Source organism: Lampetra fluviatilis, chromosome 22, assembly GCF_964198595.1.
Source record: "Lampetra fluviatilis chromosome 22, kcLamFluv1.1, whole genome shotgun sequence".
In the NCBI taxonomy this organism is placed as follows: Eukaryota; Metazoa; Chordata; class Hyperoartia; order Petromyzontiformes; family Petromyzontidae; genus Lampetra; species Lampetra fluviatilis.
Genome location: NC_136296.1, coordinates 7,929,929 through 7,951,997, shown reverse-complemented (window position 1 = coordinate 7,951,997; position 22,069 = coordinate 7,929,929). Strand labels below are relative to the sequence as shown.

At 47.7% G+C, this 22,069-nt stretch overlaps 1 protein-coding gene across 3 annotated transcripts in view; it reads left to right on the top strand.

Annotated features, from left to right (window-relative positions):
- Positions 1-9,231: 9,231 nt before the first annotated feature.
- LOC144938485 (uncharacterized) overlaps positions 9,232-22,069 on the top strand; it is a 93,461-nt gene continuing 80,623 nt past the window's right edge. For all 3 annotated transcript variants that reach the window (XR_013637849.1, XR_013637850.1, XM_078866336.1), the window contains exon 1: positions 9,232-9,319. The gene's annotated coding sequence lies outside the window, so the exon portion shown is untranslated. The remainder of the gene's footprint in view (positions 9,320-22,069) is intronic.

The window sequence follows — 22,069 nt, the reverse complement described above, 5'->3', positions numbered from 1 at the left end:
CGTGCTAAATTATAATGACAGCCTGGCTGCTGCATGACCCACTTGTTTCGCGAGACGCCTTTGTCTTCCCAAAACACGCCACTGTCGACGAAACGTGAACCGTGGCCTCGTCGTTGTCCAATCAGGGTGTCCCCATTTGTGTCTTGGGTCTCATGTACCCGGTACAAATATACAGACAAAAATCGCCCGTATAGCCTTAACAGACTGTAGGGGCAAGTGCTGTTAGCGAGCACCTATTAAGGTCGGCACGGCACACGAGGGGTGGGTGGCCAGCACCACGCCCGACCGCCTTTGTCTCACCAGTGGCGATGTTTACACAACGCAACCAGGTACGCATTTGAGGCTGAGTCGACCTATGGGAGGATGCCCATGACCGGTTCAAATAATCGTCACCGGTGTTGGCTGTGAACAGGAATCGAACCCGGGTCGCCAGGCTCGTAGCGCAGCGCCCTAACCGCTACACCACCGCTCCCCAGTACACACAAAAGACAAAGATCCCCCGTATTGCCTTAACAGACTGTCGGGGCAAGTGTTGTTTGCGAGCACCTATGAAGGCCGGAATGGTACACGAGGGGGTGGGTGGCCAGCACCACGCCCGACCACCTTTGTCTCCCCAATGGCGATGTTTACACACCACTCCTAGGTACTAATTTGAGGCCGAGTCGACCTAGGGGAGGCCCAGGACCGGTTCAGATAATCGTCACCGGTGTTGGCCGTGAGCGGGAATCGAACCCGGGTCGCCAGGTTCATAGCACAGCGTAGCGCTAACCGCTACACTACCGCTCCCCATTCCACACACACACACTGACCACGATCTGGTCGGAGCCAGGGTGTGTGGGCTGGAGTTCCGCCATGCGCGGCTGACCCACGCCGTGCCGGCCTTCAAGGAGCAGTGGGCGCTGGAGGAGGCCGTGTGCTCGGTGGCAGATGACGGGGAGCTCTGCGTGGAGTTGTGAGCTACCCGTCGGAGGCCGTAGGACTACGAGATGGGCTGGGTGCAGATGCAGCACTTGTCGTAGTAAAAAATAAAACTACATAAAAAAACAGGGGGAGCATAGACATCGAGCAGGGAGAGAAGGGGTAGAGAGAGGGGGGGTAGAGAAAGAGGGGGGGGGGGTAAGAAGGAGGAGACCAGAGCGTGAAATCTTTCGTGAAATATTTCATTTGAAAAGGGGGGGGGGGGCACATAAAGCAAAGCATTGAAAAAAAAAAACTAAATGATGAACGACTACACCGAGCATCTTCTTGTTTCCTCTGATCGTAAAATAAAAGACGCACACACTGACAAAGACTGCCCATGTGGCCTCTTAACAGACTCTAGTTGCTGCACGTGCTTGTTAGCTGAGCGCCTATGAAGGTCGGCACGGCCCGCACTTATTGGGGGGGGAGTGGAGTGGTCATCGGCACGCCCGGCTACCTTCGTCTCCCCAAGTGCTGATGTTTACACAATAATAATTATGATGATGATGAGATCTAGTTCTCGATTTGAAGCTTTCGTGACTGCAAGGATTCATACTCTTAGTTTTTTAGGTAAAGTCACGTAGGTAAAAAATTAAATTAAAATTAATAAAAATTAAATAATAAATATTTTATTTTTATGAATTAAAAATATATATATTTTATTTTTATTAATTTTAATTTTATTTTTTACCTACGTGACTTTACCGAAAAAACTAAAAGTATGATGAGATCTACGACCAATATTTCACGGACATAATCTGTCCGTGGCTCCGAGAGGCACGGAGCAAAGCTCGGTGCCTATCGAAAGCGAGGAGGGCGAGAGAGAGAGAGGGGAGGTGGGTGCTTCCAGCGCCTCTCAGAAGCCACCGTGCATCGAACAACCGCTGCTAGATGAGTTCCAGATGAGTGGGACAGCCGCGGAGAAACGACACCCGGCAGCGACCCAGGATCCTGGTCGTTGGTGCAGAGAAGAGAATGAGGGTTGTGAGTCGCTCTGTTGCTGCTGCTGCTGCTGCTCTGGGGAGTTCCACCGTGAGCTTTAGAACTGCTTTTTTGCGTGTTTAGTTTATTGTCCTTGTCCCCGCCGATTAGCTCGATTTACATGCGCACACATTACAAACTCGGGTGGACAGGTTTTGCAACAGCTGCGATGATTGCTGCGAGCAGCACGATGTCTGTGCAACGCAAGAGGTCAGCAGACATCGCAGAAGACGGGCGCTTGTGTTGCGTTCGAAACGTCGTGATTTTTATTTTATTTTATTGCTACCTACGTGACTTTACTACTAATAAAAAGGGGGCCTGGCTCCTCCCCCCCCTCAACCAGTATATATACGGGTACGGATCTCTTGGAATTTCTCATTTACTTGATGCAGCAGTCGTGTTGTGACGGTTCCACCTGAAGACGGAAGCTTGTGTTGCCTCCGAAACGTCGTGATTTTTATTTTATTTTTATTAATTTTAATTTACATGTTTTACCTACGTGACTTTACCGAAAACCCCCAAGAATATTTACCGAAAGAACCAAAGATTAGAAAGTCAGTAAACTCACCACTGCGCCACCGCTCCCCGCCTGCCTTAGTATCATCGGTGGCCGAAACGAGGAATTGAACTACCTATTGTTGCGGGCTTGGAGAGATCGTGTGATGATGATGATCATGTAGAAGTCCTGCCGTGGTGGTCTTGTCCACGTGGAGTCCACCATGCCCCCACCGTGCCCACAGTGTCACATTATTTTTTTTAGAACAGAGGAGGACAGACGGGGGGGTGGGCACTTAACATGGGATGGACACAGCTGGCCTGTCTGAGTTAGCAGACGCTTTCAAATATATATTGCTTTGAATTATTTATCGCGAATAACCGCATTGAAATGACCTTTATTTATTTATTTTGTTGCGACGATGACCCTCGTGAGGCCAACACTGCGTCAATGTGCGCACACAAAGACAAAGATCCCCCGTGTAGCAGACTGTTGGGGCAAGTGCCGTTCGCGAGCACCTACGAAGGCCGGCACTGTGGTACACGAGGGTGGTGGGTGGCCAGCACCACGCCCGGCCGCCTTTGTCTCCCCAGTGGCGATGTTTACACACCGCGACGGATACTCATTTCAGGCCGAGTCGACCTAGGCGGAGGCCCAGCACCGGTTCAGATAATTGTGTTGGCCGTGAGCAGGAAATCGTTGATGCAGTAATTTTAGCTGTGACGGTCCCACCTGATGACGGAGACTTGTGTTGCCTCCGAAACGTCGTGATTTATTATTTTATTTTATTTCCATTATTACTTTTGTTAACTTTTAATGTAATTTTTTACCTACGTGACTTTACCGAAAAAACTAAGAGTATGAATCCTTGCAGTCACGAAAGCTTCAAATATAGAATTCGAGGAGGGTGTTTTAACTCAGCCCGCCATTCGTCAGCGGTCGTTAATAACTGACTCCCCGCCATAGCAACGTGGAATTTCCACCGCTCAGGGCTGTAAACGGGAGACGGTCGCCGTCTCGGTCCTCGTTTGAACAGGACATCGCTTCAGGCAGTTAACCCCCCTCTCCCTTCCTCCCTTGCTCGCGATGCGATGGCGCAATGACTCTTCACGAATATTCAAAGGGGAGAGAGGTGCAGATTTCGCCCGTAAGACATCACCGGTGTGTGGGCCGCCACGCATTTAAACTCATTGGGGGGTTTAATTCTAGATTTGAAGCTTTCGTGACTGCAAGGATCCATACTCTTAGTTTTTTCGGTAAAGTCACGTAGGTAAGAAAACATGAAATTAAAATTTGTAAAAATAAAATAATAAAAAAATCACGACGTTTCGGAGGCAACACAAGTCTCCGTCATCAGGTGGGACCGTCACAGACAGATTTGCTGTATCACGTGATTGGGGGTTTGACAGCAGCAGCAGCAGCAGCAGCCCGACAACGACTACGATGACAATGGGGAGTGTTGTCACTATTTGTGTGTTGTAAGGGGCCGCACTAAAGGGGCCGTCCATAAATGACGTCACGCACCTAGGGGGGGGGAGGGGTCAGACATTTGTGACGATGTGTGACGAGGGGGGGGGGGGGAAATGTGACGTCACATCAAAATGCGCAACTTTAAATAAATATAGACAACACGTTCTACTTAATTAAATGGGCTTCTTATTAATGTTTTCTCCTACAACATCAGAGTGCAGCGCCACATTAAATACGCACTACAATGACAATAGTTTAAAGCGATTTGAAGAATGTTTTATTTGGGGGGGGGGCAGAGCTTTGTGACGTCATATTTGAGGGGGGGGTCTGACTTTTTGTGACGCCGTGTGACAAGGGGGGGGGGGGGGGGTAAAAAATCTTCCAAAATCGCGTGACGTCATTTATGGACGGCCCCAAAGGCCAACACGGGCCGCTGCCAGTGAAGAACACCGCCACAGATGAAGGCCTATGACTTGATTCGAGATCGCATTATTTCGTGCACGTAGCGGCCTCTAGTGACTGAACGAATCGCACGAACCCACTACGTACAGCGTGCATCAATCGCAAAGAAACATTGATTCTTGCACACGTGGTCAGAGGCGTAGCTAGGATATTTTGCGCCCGGGGACGAATTATAAAATTGGCGCCCCCCCCCCCCCCCCCCCCGTTTAATCACATTTTCCTATTACATCGAATAAGGAATAACAATTTAAATTGTAATGAAATATTGTATTTAAAGAAGCAAATTTATAGAAATTATATTACATGGCTCACTCAGTCACTGTCGTAGACTGGTTAACATAGTCTACAAAAGAAAATGTTTTCTTGATTTCACTGTCACAAACTGGTCAATCACGTAATCAAAATCTGTTTTTTCCAATGTTTCTCTTTCAACGCTAAGAAGAGCAAGATCGCTGAGACGATCTTGTCCCATTTGAACCCGCAAATACGACAAAATACGTTTCAATTTGCTGAACGACCGCTCACAGCTTGCAATTGAAACTGCTATTAATAACATTTGCAGTGAAATTCGCAAATTCGGAAATATGTCGTCTCCATAAAACACAATAAAACCAAGAAGATCCAAAGGAGTTTCTGGTAGAACTTCATTCTGGTTACTGAGCAGCATTTTGCAATCTCCAATTTCTGTGAAAAGTTCGTGGCCATTGATGTCGGTGTCATAGAAATTTCCAAAATCTGTGCAATTTAGACGAATTGCATCGACATCTGTGTCGGATAGAAGAGTTTTGACGTCCAGCAGAAATCCAAATTTTGTGTTCAGGTCTTTTAGTCGTAAAAACCGTGTTGACATCTCCTGTTGAAGTCGATAAAATACGCTCTTCATAACGCGCACAATTTCTTCTTCTGCTGAAAGTCCTGCATCTCTTGCCAGTTCTCCTGGCATCTTCCGACGTCGCCTAATTCTTCTGTCCACATCGGTCCCCTAGGCTGTGCATCTTGTTTTGGCGTTTTCTACAGCAACTTGGCTCAAATCATCACGAAGCTTGACAAATTCATGCTCCAAAGATTCAAGATCAGTTGCTGGTTCCTTTAAATTCATAGTAGGATCCTGTAAGCGCTTCTGAACACGATAAATTTTTCCAAGAATGACATTCCAGAAATGCAATAAAACTATGAAGTTAAAATTTAATACGCATGCTTGTGTAATGAGTTACACCTGTAACTGTTCTGCATCACTTCTGGTTTCAGGCGTCATAGTTACGTCCTCCGATAATTTGTCTAGCAGCCCTACTAGTTCATCCAGTCCTTCATCGATAGCTTTACCAGCTTCTGATCGTGCACTCCAGCGTGTTTCAGATTCCCGCTTTACTGTGATGGGCACAGCTTTTTTTAACTCTTCCCAACGAATTGTTGAACGAGAGAAAAACAAATATATACTTTCAACTGTTCCAAAAAATGTGACGACAAGTGGATCCTGTTTAGCTGAGTGTACTCCTGCTAATTTTAAGCTGTGGGTGTCACAGTTGACAAACAATGCTCTGTGATTTTTGTCACATATTCGTTGTTGAAGGCCGGATATATGCCCAGTCATCACAGCAGCATTGTCATAACATTGTGCCCGACAGTCGGCTAGAGGTATGTTGTCATATTTCAGTCTCTCGACAATGACTCTTTCTAGGCTTGCTGCATCTTTTGCATGTATCTCGATATAACCTAAAAATGATTCTTTGATAGTTACTTTTTTAGTTTGAAAATCCACATCCACAAATCTTACGACCTGAGAAAGCTGTTCCCGATGTCCTAGATCAGGAGTTGAGTCAAGTAAGATACCGTAGTACTTGTTTTTCCTGATATCACTCAACAATTGGTTCTTTACAGTCCACGCAAGTATGTGGATAAATTCATTCTGGATTTCCGGCGACAAATAAGAAACTGATCCCGGATTTTCTCCTGCTTGCTGTACGTGTTTTGCTAACAATGGGTCACACTGAGCAACGAGTTTGATCAGCGCGAGAAAGTTTCCAACATTTTTATCCTCATCTGTATTCAAATTTTCCGCGTACCAAAATGTAATTACATGACATGTAGGCTTTGTGTGGCGGTATATATAAACTTTTAGGTTGAGGTGTAGATTTGTGCAGTAGTTTCAGGCTGCCGCGCTCGCCGCAATAAGTTATAATGTAAAGTTGTAAGCCTCATTTTGGCGCCCCTTTACCTTGGCGCCCGGGGACATATGAACCCCCTGCCCCCCCCTAGCTATGCCTCTGCACGTGGTTTGATCGGCGCATCGTGTGCTCAGCCCGATGTTCATTGATGAATTGATTAGTCGTAACAGACCCTGCGTATGGGCGACATATACATGCGCAAAGGTAACCACAAAGACGTCTGCTCGGTACGTGTGACGGTTCATCGGTTCATCCGTTTAAACCCATTTCCATTCTAAGGCTGTACGCGTCGAATCGTTCATGCGAGAATATAACACGGTGCGATCTATGATCCTTGTCAATTCTTCCCCGCGGTGAAGTATGGTCAACCAGCTCTCATGCCCGGCACGGCATGGGAGACCTTCGTCCGGCAGTCGATTCACAAAAGGTTGTCTGTACACTGAGTGAACTCACAATCAGGCAACCCACAATCAGTCAACTCACCACGCAATTAAAACCCAAATTGGGTATGTCATCATAACAGGAATTCATATCGTGTGACAATGAAACACCCTTTCATTGTCACATGGTAAAGTCACGTAGAAGGGAAATATTACATAAATAAAAAACAAAAGCTTTCTTATTATTTATTTTTTAAATAATAAAATTTGTTTATTATTTTTTTTTGTCCCTTCTACGTGACTTTACCGAAAGAACCAAGAAGATGAATCCCTGCAGTCACGAAAGCTTTAAATCGAAATGAAACACCCGTTTTGCCTTCCAGCTTAACAGCCATTTCAACAACACAAAACGACTTTTGCGGGTATGTTGGCTTTTGTGGATCTCTAAACCCTAAGCGAACCACTTTCATTAGTCCCCTGTCTGTGTGTGTCTGTGTGTCCTGGGCCTCCCCTAGGTCGACTCAACCTCAAATGTGTACCTGGTGCGGTGTGTAGTAAACATCGCCACTGGGGGAGACAAAGGCGGCCGGGCGTGGTACTGGCAACCCACCCCCTCGTGTGCCGGGCCGGCCTTCATAGGCGCTCGCTAACAGCACTTGCCCCTACAGCCTGTCAAGGCTATACTGGGTGATCTTTGTCTTTGGTGTGTTCACCATCGGTGCCACACACGATTTCTACTCAAGACGGGCAAGATGCGAGATGCTTTGGTTTACAACAACAGCAGCAGCAGCAACAACAGCAGCAACAACAGCAGCAGCAACAACAGCAGCAGCAGCAACAACAGCAGCAGCAACAACAGCAGCAGCAGCAACAACAGCAGCAACAACAGCAGCAGCAACAACAGCAGCAGCAACAACAGCAGCAGCAACAACAACAACAAAATCCACCTCCGTAACTCAAAATGAAGTGAGAGAGAGAGAGCAAAACATATCCCACCGCGTCTAGATTTTACAGCTTGCCAAGCGAAATGTCAAGCAAGGCCCCTTTTCCGTTCCAGTAATGTCTCTTCTTGAGCTTGGGCGCTGGCGGGCGGGCGGGCGGGGTACTTAGTATTCAGATCACGCCAAACATCACAGCTGCCAAAGGAGAGGGAGTAGCGAGGGGTGGGTGGTGAGAGGTGCGCTGTGGGGTTAGAGGGAGGCGGGGGGAAGGGCGTTGGGGAGAGAGGGGGAGAAGCGTGGATGAGAAGATACAAATGAAAAAAATGGGAGCCAAGCAACGTGTTTGGTGTTGTTGATGTTGTTGTTGATGTTTCAAGAGACGTCTCAATTATTCTGCTCTACATCCTGAACGTCAGTGCGCTTCGGAGGGCAGCGCGCGGCTTCCACGTCAGTACGGCAAAGAACGCATTCACGTTCACAATCACGTTCACAATCACATTCACAATCACGTTCACATTCACAATCATCACATTCGCCATCACATTCACAATCATCACATTCACAATCACATTCACGTTCATAATCATCACATTCACAATCACAATCATCACATTCACAATCATCACATTCACAATCATCACATTCACAATCATCACATTCACAATCATCACATTCACAATCACAATCATCACATTCACAATCACAATCATCACATTCACAATCACAATCATCACATTCACAATCACAATCATCACATTCACAATCACAATCATCACATTCACAATCACAATCATCACATTCACAATCACAATCATCACATTCACAATCACAATCATCACATTCACATTCACAATCCCAGCTAAAACAGAAACAGGCGGCCCGGGATTCGGCCGGAGCTGAACTATGGGAGGGTAATCAGAGCTCGCGATGCAAACACAAAAATAAAACGAACGCTGCGAATCCATCTCACGGGTTTCATGCCGAGGGGCAGATCCGCGGAGACGATCGTCTCGTGGTTGGCGGTTGTTGTGGTGGCGGTGGTTGTGGCTGTTGTAGTGGTTGTGGTTGTTGTGGTGGTTGTGGCTGTTGTAGTGGTTGTGGTTGTTGTGGTGGCGGTGGTTGTGGCTGTTACGGTGGCGGGAGCAGACGGGGGACGATGGGAGGAGGGGTGCTGAGACGGCGCGTGAGATGCAGGAGGAGGTTGTTGGTGGTGGTGGTTTTGAAGCTCATGAGATGGGGTGCAGAAGGCGAGCCACTCTGATTGGCTGAGCCTCCTTGCACACACACACACAGAGATGCACAAATATATAAATAAATACGAACACATAAATAACACACGGGCACGCGCGCGCGCGCGCGCACAAAGGGATAGAAAATTGGTGGCAGTCGTCGTTTGTCGGAAACGCGTCAAGGAAATCGCAGCACTCCTGAGGATCGTGCACGCTGGGAGGGCCGCCACTGCCGGTTGGTGATGATGGTGATGATGTTGGTGATGATGGTGATGTTGTTGGTGATGATGGTGATGTCGGTGGTGATGATGGTGATGATGGTGATGATGGGGATGTTGGTGGTGATAATGGTGATTTTGGTGGTGATGATGGTGATGTTGGTGGTGATAATGGTGATTTTGGTGATGATGGTGATGTTGGTGATGTTGGTGATGATGATGGTGATGATGGTGATGTTGGTGGTGATGATGGTGATTTTGGTGGTGATGATGGTGATTTTGGTGATGTTGGTGATGTTGGTGATGTTGGTGATGTTGGTGATGATATTGATGATGTTGGTGATGATGGGGATGTTGGTGGTGATGATGTTGATTTTGGTGATGATGATGGTGATGTTGGTGATGATGGTGATATTTATGATATTGATCATGTTGGTGATGTTGGTGATGATGGTGATGTTGGCGATGTTGGCGATGATGATGATGTTGGTGATGTTGTCGATGTTGGCGATGATGATGATGTTGGTGATGATGATGATGATGTTGGCGTTGGCCCTAACGGGCCAACGAAGGGCTTTCACGGTCAAGAGCCACGATGTGGACGCGCCCGTCCACACCGCTCGGCTCCCCCCACCTCCCCCATCGCCGATAATCATCGTAGAGAGGAGCGCCAGGGGAGAGTCGTGGTGCGCTCCAGGGAGAGGGCGACCGACCTTGACGTTGGCTAAAGATTCCCTCTCCCTTTCAAGCCCCACGGTGGCAACAGCCGCAACTCCCGGCTGGGTTTTGACAGCCTCAGTGATGTGGGGAGGGGGAGGGGAGGGAGTTGCTTCGTTCGGTATCATTGTTAGCCAGGTGGAAACGCCGAGGAATGTGTGCGCGCGTGCGTGCGCGTGTGTGTGTTTCTATCGGGGTGGGGGAGCGGTAGCGTAGCGCTGCGAACCTGGCCACCCCGGTTCGGTTTCAGGTTCACGGTCAACAGCAGCGACGACTATTTGGTCCTGGGCCTCCGTCTAGGTCAACTCAGCCTCAAATGAGGACCTGGTGCGGTGTGTGTAAACATCGCTGCTAGAGAGACAAAGGCGGTCGGGCGTGGTGCTGGCCACCCACCCCATCGTGTGCCGTTCCGGCCTTCATCGGTGCTAACAGCACTTGCCCCAACAGTCTGTTCGGGCTATACGGGGGATCTTTGTCTTTGTCTATGAGTGCCGCTGTATAGATACGACCGTACATTGGTACGTGTGTCTGTGTGTGTGTGAGAACTCTAAATACTCGGAATGTGTAATGTTACTCGCCAAGGGTAGTTTAGACGCAATGTCTAAGGCGTGATTTCTCTCTCGCGCACTCGACGATACAAAAAAAACCCGATCGTGTCTCAGCGTAACCTTGGACAGGTTTTGTTGTTGTTGTGATATTAACATAAATGCAAGTGGTTCGCATACACACGTCCGCTCGTTTACAGGCCACGATATGAATAATTATACATAGGCATGTTAATTATTTGGGGGCAGTAAATTATTCAACGTAGCCAATTGCGTGTGTGTGTGTTGTGTGTGTGTGTTGTGTATGTGTGTGTGTATGTTGTGTGTGTGTGTTGTGTGTGTGTTGTGTGTGTGTATGTTGTGTGTGTGTGTATGTTGTGTGTGTGTGTTGTGTGTGTGTCGTGTGTTGTGTGTGTATGTTGTGTGTGTGTTGTGTGTGTGTGTGTTGTGTGTGTGTATGTGTGTGTGTGTGTTGTGTGTGTGTGTTGTGTGTGTATGTTGTGTGTGTGTTGTGTGTGTGTGTGTTGTGTGTGTGTTGTGTGTGTGTTGTGTGTATGTGTGTTGTGTGTGTATGTTTTGTGTGTGTGTGTTGTGTGTGTGTGTCCATGGGAAAACAAATGAGGTCGAGGAAAAATATTACGTTTCATTGACTTGTCATCGATATAATCAGGTGCGGTTGGAATCGAGCCCCTCACTGTGGAATGCCATGGGGTCAACCGTAAATGTATAGGCCAGAGAATGTACTCCAAAATGGGAAAAAAATCGATGCTATTTTGGAATATCTATAGCATTTACAGACAAAAAAACTGGACTTGAAACAGAGTAGTAGAAGCAAGTCAATATTTTTCTCATTTCCTTTTGGCCCTGACGTGGACAGAGTTAAAAACACAAAAACCGGGACATTAATGGGAAATGCAATATCTCACAATATGAAAAGAGTAGATATTTACATGCAGATGCATTGTTGTGGAGTGGTGCTATTGTTACTCAACTGGTAAAAGCTGGGACTTGCACGTTGAACTTCTTTCGCGCCGTACGGAGCCAACTGTGCTTATCGGTGGTAAATGATAATCTGAGAAGACTTACACATTTCCCAGGACAGCTGCTTAAAAGCAGAGTCATCCTGGGTGCTAAGCCAACACCATCGCTGAGGTTTCTTCTTCTCCAATCTGCTTGAGCCTTTTCATCAGCTGCTCATTCCCGGAGAATGCTCCTTCGTTCACGACGCCCTCTCGGCCACCGTGCGACCAACATCGGCCAAGCTGTGGCGCGTTTTCCACTCGCTATGAAGGTCCGCGGTTCAGATTGATAGGCCGCCCTGGTTAACGCTGCAGTTGTACCGCCTGCATTAAAGGCGCGCCGTCTGCTTTGCAGTGGGCGTTTAAAGATGCTCCAGTGGCGGGGTTCGATAAGAGAAGGCCGTTGCGTGGTCCAAATCAGCCGAGTGTTGAAAAAATTGACACCGCAAATTAATTATCAAATTTGGGATTGCACGCACGGCTACATTGCCCCACTGCTGTGAAACGTCACGCCTGTATGATAGTCCTACAAGAAGGTGCGCGAAAACCAAATGTCCTCAATTACCACGATGAGTGATGTATCCTGTATCTTCGCGTTATATCTCTTCCGGTCCTAGTGATCAGCTGGATGAGTTGCTGGGGCAATGAAACATTCCGACGCTTTTGATCACCGCACCCGAGATTTGTATCCCGCTGTGTGCGATTGTAAACTTGAGTCTTAAACTCTTCCACTGCAACACGTCTAAACGCTGCCTATAAATACCTCCCTCCTAGAGGACCCCGTGATGTGCGCGTCCCACTTTTTTGTTTACAGCCTTGGGAACGCGGTGGCATTTTTAGGCGCCAGGCTAAATGTCCATCTAAATGTAATTCATATCGCAAAGCGAGGGTTCATTTATGGCATTTGATTTTTTTGGTTGTTGCAAGCATCGCACTCTTTGCTTTTTTGTTTGCTCGGTCTGCTCTTCGTATCTACTCCGGTTATAGCCCAGAGGTCTGCCTCGAAAGGGACACTTTTAGCTGAGCGATCGTGGTGCAGCGGTGAGCACCCCTTGAACTTGCAACCCTGGAGCTCCCCGGTTCGGTTTCACCGACCCGGCGCGGCAGTTGAAGCCACGGGGAAGATGTTTCTGAAATCCCCACCCCGCCCCCCTCCAGAAGTATGAACGGGTACGCTCACAGCGGGCCGATGGACTGCTCTCGCGTGGCGCGGTAAAGTCTGGGCACTCCCACAACTTCCAGCACGTCCAAAGTGGAGTGAGCAAACAATTGCATTCAGACGCTGTCTTATCGACAGACCTGTTCTTCACCTGAGGACGGCTGCTTTGCGTTGTGGCCGAAACGTCGTGAGAATTATTTTATTATGTTTTATTTTTATTCTTTTTATTATTTCCCTTCTACGTGATTACTTTACCGAAAGAACCAAGAAGATGAATTGCAGGGCATTTTCGCTCTGGCAGAGTGGGAAATGTAATAGCATCGGGGGGTTGGGGGGGGAGCGGTGGGATGATGGGACGTGCTGCTGGTCGTGCAGCCAGATGGACGACGGGACGATCGATGGGATTTAGCATCGCGGCAAGAGACGCGTGTCTGGTGGGGAGCGATGTCAACAGCTTGCGTTTGCCCGGGCAGCTTAGGGGCTAATGCCACGTCACGCCGCTAAGCCCCATGGCGAGGAAGGAGGCCCTCGGTGTTAACGGCGGTGGCAGCACACGTGTAAATTGGCGTTGGCTTAGCCCGGGATAAAGACACAAATGAAAGGGGTCGTGGGTGCCGCGTGGGTGCCCTGGGGTCCGCTGGGTATCACCGCAGTCACAGTCACACCACTGGTGGATGTGGGGGAGGGGGGACCCCTCTGGCGATGAAAAAAACCCAAAGCACGTTGGAACTTTGCTCAGCCAAATCCGCATTTGAAATCAAATCGTCGGTACGTTTGGTATTGCAGACATTGTGTTGTTTATTTTCATCGGTTCCATTCCCCCCCTTCTGATTAACAAGAGCGCAGTGAAAGGTACAGAAATTCCAAACTCAGTGCTCCTGGGTTCCGGGATGTGGGCGATTGGGCTGACTGCCCCGCTTAGGGTCCGTCCATAAATGACGTCACGCACCTGGGGGGGTGGGGGGTCAGACATTTGTGACGATGTGTGACGAGAGGGGGGGGGTTTGAGAAATGTGACGTCACATCAAAATGCGCAACTTTAAATAAATATAGACAACACGTTCTACTTAGTTAAATAGACTTTTTAATAAATGTTTTCTCCTACAACATCAGAGTGCAGTGCCACATTAAACACGCACTACAATGACAATAGTTTATAGCGATTTGAAGCATGTTTTTTTTGGGGGGGCGGGCAGATCTTTGTGACGTCATATTTGAGGGGGGGGTCTGACTTTTTGCGACGCCGTGTGACGAAGGGGGGGGGGGGGTCAAAAATCGTTCAAAGTAGCGTGACGTCATTTATGGACGGCGAGTGGGAAGCTGTAGGTTTTTATATATATGGGGATGGGACGGCAAGGGAAAACGAACACAATATAAATGGAAAATGTTAAAGAGCAAGGCGATCACGAAGCAAGGCGCTGTTATGCATCCACAGCCGATGGCACGTGGTGCTTGTTTTAAGACATTTTCCCAGGTAGGAAGATCGCGTACCATACTCTGTGGATTACGAGCCCATGTTTAAAACAATACACATGATTATCCCCGTATGTTAAAGCAAAAGTTGTGGGGTGCATCGTATTATCTCCAGAGAATAGGTTTGTCTTCCAGACGATTGAATATCGTGTGGGTAAAGTCACGTAGTTCGTACAGAAACGTGGCTTTACCGAAAGAACCAAAGAGTATGAATTCCTGCAGTCACGAAAGCTTCAAATCAAGATTGAATATCGTATGTTCAGAAGAATCTTCCGGAAGGCAGTTCTGCGTAGCCAATTCGTTGCCACCCAGAGGACAGCCGTTCAGGCTCATCGACCAGAGGACATCTCCCCCAGTTTAAAGCTGTGCGTGAAAATCAACTTTCAGAAGACTGATAATAAAAAAAAATCTAAATGATCTTAAACTTTGTGGTTCGTTCTACTTTCCAAAGCATCTTATAATCTTATACGGTCACAGAAGAAGAAAAAAGTTGAACGGTTTCCAAGATAAATTGTTTTGACTTATTTCTTGACTCCGATAATAATATCAGCACCCAATGAGATATAATAAAATCATAACTTCGTAAATAAAACCGAATGGGGGCATTGGTTACAGGCGTGGAGTTTAACCACAGGTTTAACATGCCAAGCCGAAAGGGAGAGAGACCTCAAAGCAGCTTCAAGTTAAATCTGCATGCCAACGCGACCCCTCAAGTATGCAGTGGTTCTTGTCCAGTCACGTTGAGCAGCGTCGTTCCGTGACACCCACACACATGCCAACCAACAACATCTGCAGAAGCCCATCCGGTTGTATGATTAGAACTCTTCCCCGTTCGTTAACCAACGATCGTATTCTCCGGATGATAGGATGCGAAGGAGAGTAGGATGAACCCAAAACGTGTGCCCAATTTTTCAAATGAGTCGTACAAATCTCGTCACAAAGACACAGACCAGCCGTATAGCCTCAACGGATTGTTGGGGCAAGTGCTGTTAGCGAGCGCCTATGAAGGCCGGCACGGCACACAGAGGGTCGGGTAGCGAAAACCATTCCTTGTTTGCCTTTTTCTCTTTAGTAATAATTTTTACACATTGCAACAGGTACTGTGCTCATTTGAGACTGAGTCAACCTAAGGGAGGCCCAGGACTGGTTCAGATATTCGTCACTGGCGTGGTTGGCCGTGAGCGGGAATCGAACTCGGGTCGCCGGGTTCATAGCGCAGCTACACCACAACCGTTCTCCCCACACACACACAAAGTGCGTCTTATAATCAGGAGAATGTTGCGCATGTGTATCGATGTAAACATCGCACTCATTTCAGAGGGAAATAGGAGGACGTAGGACGTTCTATTGCAGAGCCCTTTTATTTGGAAATCCTGGCAATGTTGTGTCTGTGGCCCTATGCAGCACCACTCAAAGTGAATTAGATTCCTACCGCAATTGTGTTAATGTTCTTCTTCTTGGTTCTTTCGGTAAAGTCACGTAGAAGGGAAATAATAAAATAATAAAAATAAAACATAATAAATACAATTCTCACGACGTTTCGGCCACAACGCAAGCAGCCGTCCTAAGGTGAAGAAATGACAGCGTTATTCAGACGCTGTCTTTCCGACAGACATGTTCTTCACCTGAGGACGGCTGCTTGCGTTGTGGCCGAAACGTCGTGAGAATTGTATTTATTACGTTTTATTTTTATTATTTTATTATTTCCCTTCTACGTGACTTTACCGAAAGAACCAAGAAGATGAATCCCTGCAGTCACGAAAGCTTTCAATCGAAATTTACCCAGAAGAAGGCCACACGCACGAGTGTGTGGGCAGCACTCGATCCCCAGCGCAGATGCAAACGAATCCATTTGCTGTCCTGCCATCATACCCCCCTGGTAATTCATAACACTGGTCAACACACTTTTTCTGGCATAAGATATTCCAACGGTTTTAATGTAATTTTGGGGTGCTGATTCCAAATCTGGCATCAGTTTTTGTCTGTCACATCAGGTTTTTGAGATATAAAATATTGCATTTTCAATAAAAACTGCAGAAGAAAAATATAAAATAAATGTGGATATTTACATAAAATGATATTATAAACACACAAACCTTAAAAATGCAGCACCATATTTTAACACTAAAGCAGCCACTGATTCGCAACAACTTGCAATCATAAGTGACAGAGTTAATTTCGGGTACAATCAATGAAAATGAGGTATGCCGATAGCATAAAAATGAGATGTGATAGAGCAAATCTGAGATCAGATTTGGAATCAGCACCCTGAAATTAGTCAAAAACAGCTGCAAAAGTCCAGGCCAGAAAAAATGTTTTTTTTGTTGACCAGTGTTATCAAGTTTATTTTTTTGGGGGGGGGGTTAAATTGCGTGAATATAAATGTGTCGTTAACCCACTTACACCCATTAACATCCAATTAGTAAGTTTTGTCACGTAAACAAAACGCGCCAATTAGTTACTCCTACAGCCCCCGGTGTGTTGGTTGTACACTTTGAGGGTTTACTCTCCCACACACCGATGTTGCTGCAGTAGTAACTAATTGCCACGGTTTTGTTTTACATGAAAAAATTGACTAATTGGCTGTTGTCGGTTGGTGGTGGGTTAACGACGCATTTAAATTTACGCGATCTAACCCCCAAAAAAATAAAACTTTATTATGAATAACATTGGTGTCGAAAGCCGACTACGTGTTCAACAAACCCTGGCAAGCCGGAAGATTGCAACATCCACGCCCAGGTGTGGCGGAGGGAATTTCACTCATTTTGTGTCATCCACCAACTCGAGCTGCCTCCACAGCGCTGGAATACAAGCCACGTGCAGTGCAGCCAATCAGCGTGTTGTTTCATGCAAGCTGCAGAGCTCTTGCAACACATCTCGTGTCAGCGCTGCGTGCATGATGTGTCGCAATCCGCGATCGCCCAGCGAAACACAGCAGGCCGATGGAGACGCGTCGGGTCAGTTGGAAAGAACAAAAAAAATAACAAGTGGTTACACGTTCTTGGTTCTTTCGGTAAAGTCACGTGACTTTACCGAAATAACCAAGAAGATGAATCCCTGCAGTCACGAAAGCTTTAAATCGAAATTTAAGTGGTTACACGTGCTTGGTTCTTGCGGTAAAGTCACGTAGAAGGGAAATAATAAAATTAAAAAAATATAAAACAATACAATTCTCACGACGTTTCGACTGCAACACAAGCAATCATCATCAGGTGTGAAATCCACAGCAAGTAAATTTGAAAAAAAAAATATTGCTGTGGATTTCACACCTGATGATGATTGCTTGTGTTGCAGTCGAAACGTCGTAATAATTGTATTGTTTAATATTTTATTATTTTATTATTTCCCTTCTACATGACTTTACCGAAAGAACCAAGAATATGAATCCCTGCAGTTACGAAAGCTTTAAATCAAAATTTAAGTGGTTACACGTTATGAATAGTTACAACGGTGTTATGGTCACACACTCAAATGCGCAAAGAGCTACACAAATTCCTGCTGGGCAGTCTTGAGATAGTGGTGACAAATTCTACGTTCCTATGGCAGGAACCCTTGGGTTATTTTATATTGACAGAGCGCCTTCGCTCGAGGCGCTTAACATGGTTAACAAAACGGTGTAAGCAAACACATTCCTGCGGAGGGAGCTGGTAGGAACGTTGGGTTGCTCGGTCAATGGCCAGGGTCAACAGCGGCGTGGTGTATTCCGCAAATATGGCCGACTGTGAGGGCGGGCACAAGCCGGCGTGAGTAAGTTAAACGTTGAGTTTTATAAGGGCACCACGGTGTGACCAGTCCCTCCCCACCCAGCCCCACCCCTCCCATCCCCCACACCCAGCCCCACCCTCCCCACACAGCCCCTCCCCACCCTCCCCACCCAGCCCCTCCCCACCCTCCCCTCCCCACCAAGCCCTACCCTCCCCACCCAGCCCCTCCCCGCCCTCCCCTCCCCACCCAGCCCCTCCCTGCACGACGGACGGACGGACACAATAATCCCCTGTGGGCTGGTGGAACCAGTGGGTTCCTACCAGTAAAACAATATTTGGATGGCAGAGGCGTGCAAGGGCCGAGGAATGAGTGACCGCGACACGGGGTGCGTGTGGGTCACTAAAGTGTTGGGGAGGGACGGGAAGGGGGTGGAGGGGCGAGGGGAGGGAAGAGGAAGTGAATGGAGAAGAGGTGAAGATTTAAGAGAGGAACAGAAGGAGGTTGAGGAGGAGGGGGGGGCTTAATGCAAGGGGTAGAAAGGACGGAAACCCCGATTGAGCACAGGGTGAACAGAGAGGCAGGGAGACAGAGAAGACGAGGGTGAACACGGAAGGAGATGAGAGATGCAAGATAAGGTGGGTCAAATAATCATGGGCGGCTTGCCCCTAAGAGTGTAAACATTCACTCGATTAACTTGTCGTGATTCGATGTAAGAATCAAATACTTAGAACATTTTTTTTTACATTAGACGTAGCGGCCTCTAGCGGCTGGAGAAGGTCACAATAACTAATTGTGTACAACAAATAAAAACTAAGTAAGTATTTTTTTCACAAGCACGATTTTATGCACGTTTATTTGCACTTTCATGCGTTTTGCATTAATCGATTAATAAATGCATCGTTACTTCCAGGCACTCCAGGGGATTGAAAACGAATTTATGTCAAGCTGTCCGTATGTCCAAGTTGCCTATTCGGACTGAGAGTCGTAAGTTCAACCGCCGTGCAATAGATGGCGTTGGTGTCATCTACATCTGCAGAACGTGAAGAACCAGTGGCATCTACATCTACGTGATATTATACAAATTTTAAAGCCATTCCCCGTATTTAGTGTACATGCCGTACCACGTGTTTGGAATGGACAGGAGTCAAGTTGTACTTAAGGATAAATCGACTTACGAACAAACCTTTGGGAACCGAACTCGTTCGCAAGTAGAGGAGTCCCTGTACGTTGAACTTCTTTCGCACCGTACGTAGCCAACAGTGCTCATCGGAGATGCGGGGGAAGGACAACAAACTAAACACAAAAATCTGTTCTAAAGAAATGAGTTTCAGTTTAAATTGAAAAATGCGTAGCTCCAGTGGCTTTCTAATGTGGGAAGGACTACAGTCCACTCTGTCTGCCCAGCAGCAGAATCTGTTGTGTATGAGCAAACCTCCACTCAATCGGCAGTTTGCGTTGGGTACGATAAAATGTGGGTACTCCCACCCAGAAACTCTTTTTTATTTTTCCAGGTGAGATCCACTGAGCTGTATAGCTCTTTTTCAGAAGCGACCTGGACACAAATGATTGCTCAACGAAGTGGCTTATCGTGTGGAAATTTACATCAGCCAAATATTCTTTGGATCTTTCGGTAAAGCCACGTAGATATAAAAAAAATAACAATATCACGACATAAGCAATCGTCATCAGGTGACGATTGATTGTGTTGCAATCGAAACGTCGTGATATTGTTATTATTTTTATAATAATTTTTCTATCTACGTGGCTTTACCGAAAGACCCAAAGAATATGAATTCCTGCAGTCACGAAAGCTTTAAGTCAAGAATCAGCCAGATACTCTAAACGCGTGATGTTGATTCTAAACGTGGATGGAAAAACCGGAGGAGCCGAGAAAAATCCACGCGACCATTGGGACAGAGACACGCAAACTCCAAATATACAGGCGTCAGGGTCGCGATCGAACCCACGACCTCCTGCATACCAGACGAGGTAGTTAACATCTTCCCACCACGGGGCCCCCTTCCAAGACGTCTGATCCGTGTCGGGACAGGACTTGGGCCAAAAAACGCCATCGTGGAGGCGCTCTGGAGGACTGCCCCTTTCACGGCCAGGCCCTTTCGCCAGCAGTGGCGTAGAGCACGCCATTTCAGAGCTGAACCTTCACCTTTTAATATGATTGCGCCCGTTTTAATGGTGCATCTTGGCGTGAAGGCGGGAGGGGGGGGGGGGTTTATGGGGGGGTGGGGGTAGCGTGGGAGTCGTGGATATCCCACGAAGCCTTCTTTCCCCCTCCACGTCAACGTTGGCCGAATCCGTGGCCAATTTTTGCACAAAAGGCCTCTCTCTCTCCCTCTCTCCCACGTTGACGGCGGGCATCCCGATCGGCCCAGATGGGGTTCCAAGCCAGCCGCTCAAACGGCTCTCGGGGAGAGGGCGGGCGAGAGGGTGGGGGGGGGGTAGAAGAGGAGGGGGGGGGCAGGACTCGCCAAAACCCCACCGCGCACATGTGCCGCATTAATGCCCCGAGTGAATTAGTGAATTAGTGAAGCAATTACAATAAAGGCCGTGAGCACAGGAGGGGGCGGGGGGGGGGGTCGGGAAAGGAAATATAATTGGATAAAGAGTTCGTACGTGCCCACGTGGTTGCGGGCTTCCACGGTGCGGTCGGTAGTTGATCACTGCGCTCGGTGAGTCTCACGACTCACTTTCAAGAGGGTCCTGCCAAGTTATTGTGTTTTTTGTCGGGAGGGGGTGGTGTGGCGTGGGGTTGGTGGGTGTGTGGGTAGGGGAGCCACGACTGCTTTGTATATTCCAAGTGAGTAACTTGGGTGGGGGGGGAGGTGGTTTTATGTTTTTCAAATTTGCCACGCCAAAAAATGTGGACGTCGATGCCGGCACGCGACGAAGCAGACGCCGCGAAATTTCACGGCTAAGATACAACGACTGCGGTATTAACCAGGGCGGGCCTGTTTCTGGAGTTCGAACCGCAAAATTTCCATGTGCAACAACAACACAACAACAATATAACAACAACAGCGGCGGCGGTGGTGGTGGTGGTGGTGGTGAAATAAAAAAAGGGATCCGAGAACGCTGGCAACGCGGGAGAACTGAAGTCCAGGAAAACACGCAAGGGATGATGTGCGAGACGAGATGAAACGGAACGAGAGACGGATCGATAGATCGGTGGTGGTGGATGGGGCTGGGGGCAAACACTGCCGGGATTCTCATTTGTAATCATCAAACGTGGCTCTGCTCGAACTATATCCACCTTAGCCGAGACGCAGTTGTTTAAACACCGGAGCGAAACGTAAAATATTTTTTTTTCCGCGAAGGGGTGCCAACATGCGTGTCGGTGTGCCGGCTGCATGCCACGTGTGGGGGGGGGAGCGGTGGCGCAGCGGTTAGCGCGTCCGCGCTATGAACCTGACGAGCGGAGTTCGAATTACACCCGTGACCAACAAACCACTGACAATAAAAAAAAAGTTAATTAAAAAAATAAAAACACAAACCACGACGTTTCGATCGCAACACAAGCGGTCGTCATCAGGAAAATGGGCGATGGAAACGTCGTGGTTTTTATTTATATTTTAATATTTGTATTATTTTATTAACTTTATTTTCATTAATATTTCTCCATCTACGTGACTTCGCCGAAACAACCAAAGAATATGCATTGCTGCAGTCACGAAAGTTTCGAGTCAAAAATTTTAACCACCGACAATTTATACGAACGGGTTCGTTCGCCTTCCGCTCGCTCGACTCTGCTTCGAATGAGTGGCTGGTGCGGTGCGTAAACATCGACGCCGGTGAGACAAAGGCGGCCGGGCGTGGTGCTGGCCACCCCACATCCCCTCGCGTGTCCCGTGTCCGGCCTGCATAGGTGGCTCGCTACTCGCGAACAGCACTTGCCCCAAAAGTCTGTGCAGGCTATACGGGGGTGGGGGGGGGATCTTTGTCTTTGTGTTTTTTTTTCACTGCACGACACACACACGCGGCAGGCCGAGATGCGAGTCTACAGCTCCTTGCGGAGTTGGCTCCACTTCTCGGACTGTTTGTTAACAAAAAGAGGTGGGGGGGGGGGGGTTAGGGGGGGGTGAGGGGAGGGGGGAGGGGGTGAGCAGTTGAATTGATTAAGACGGACGCCAAGGC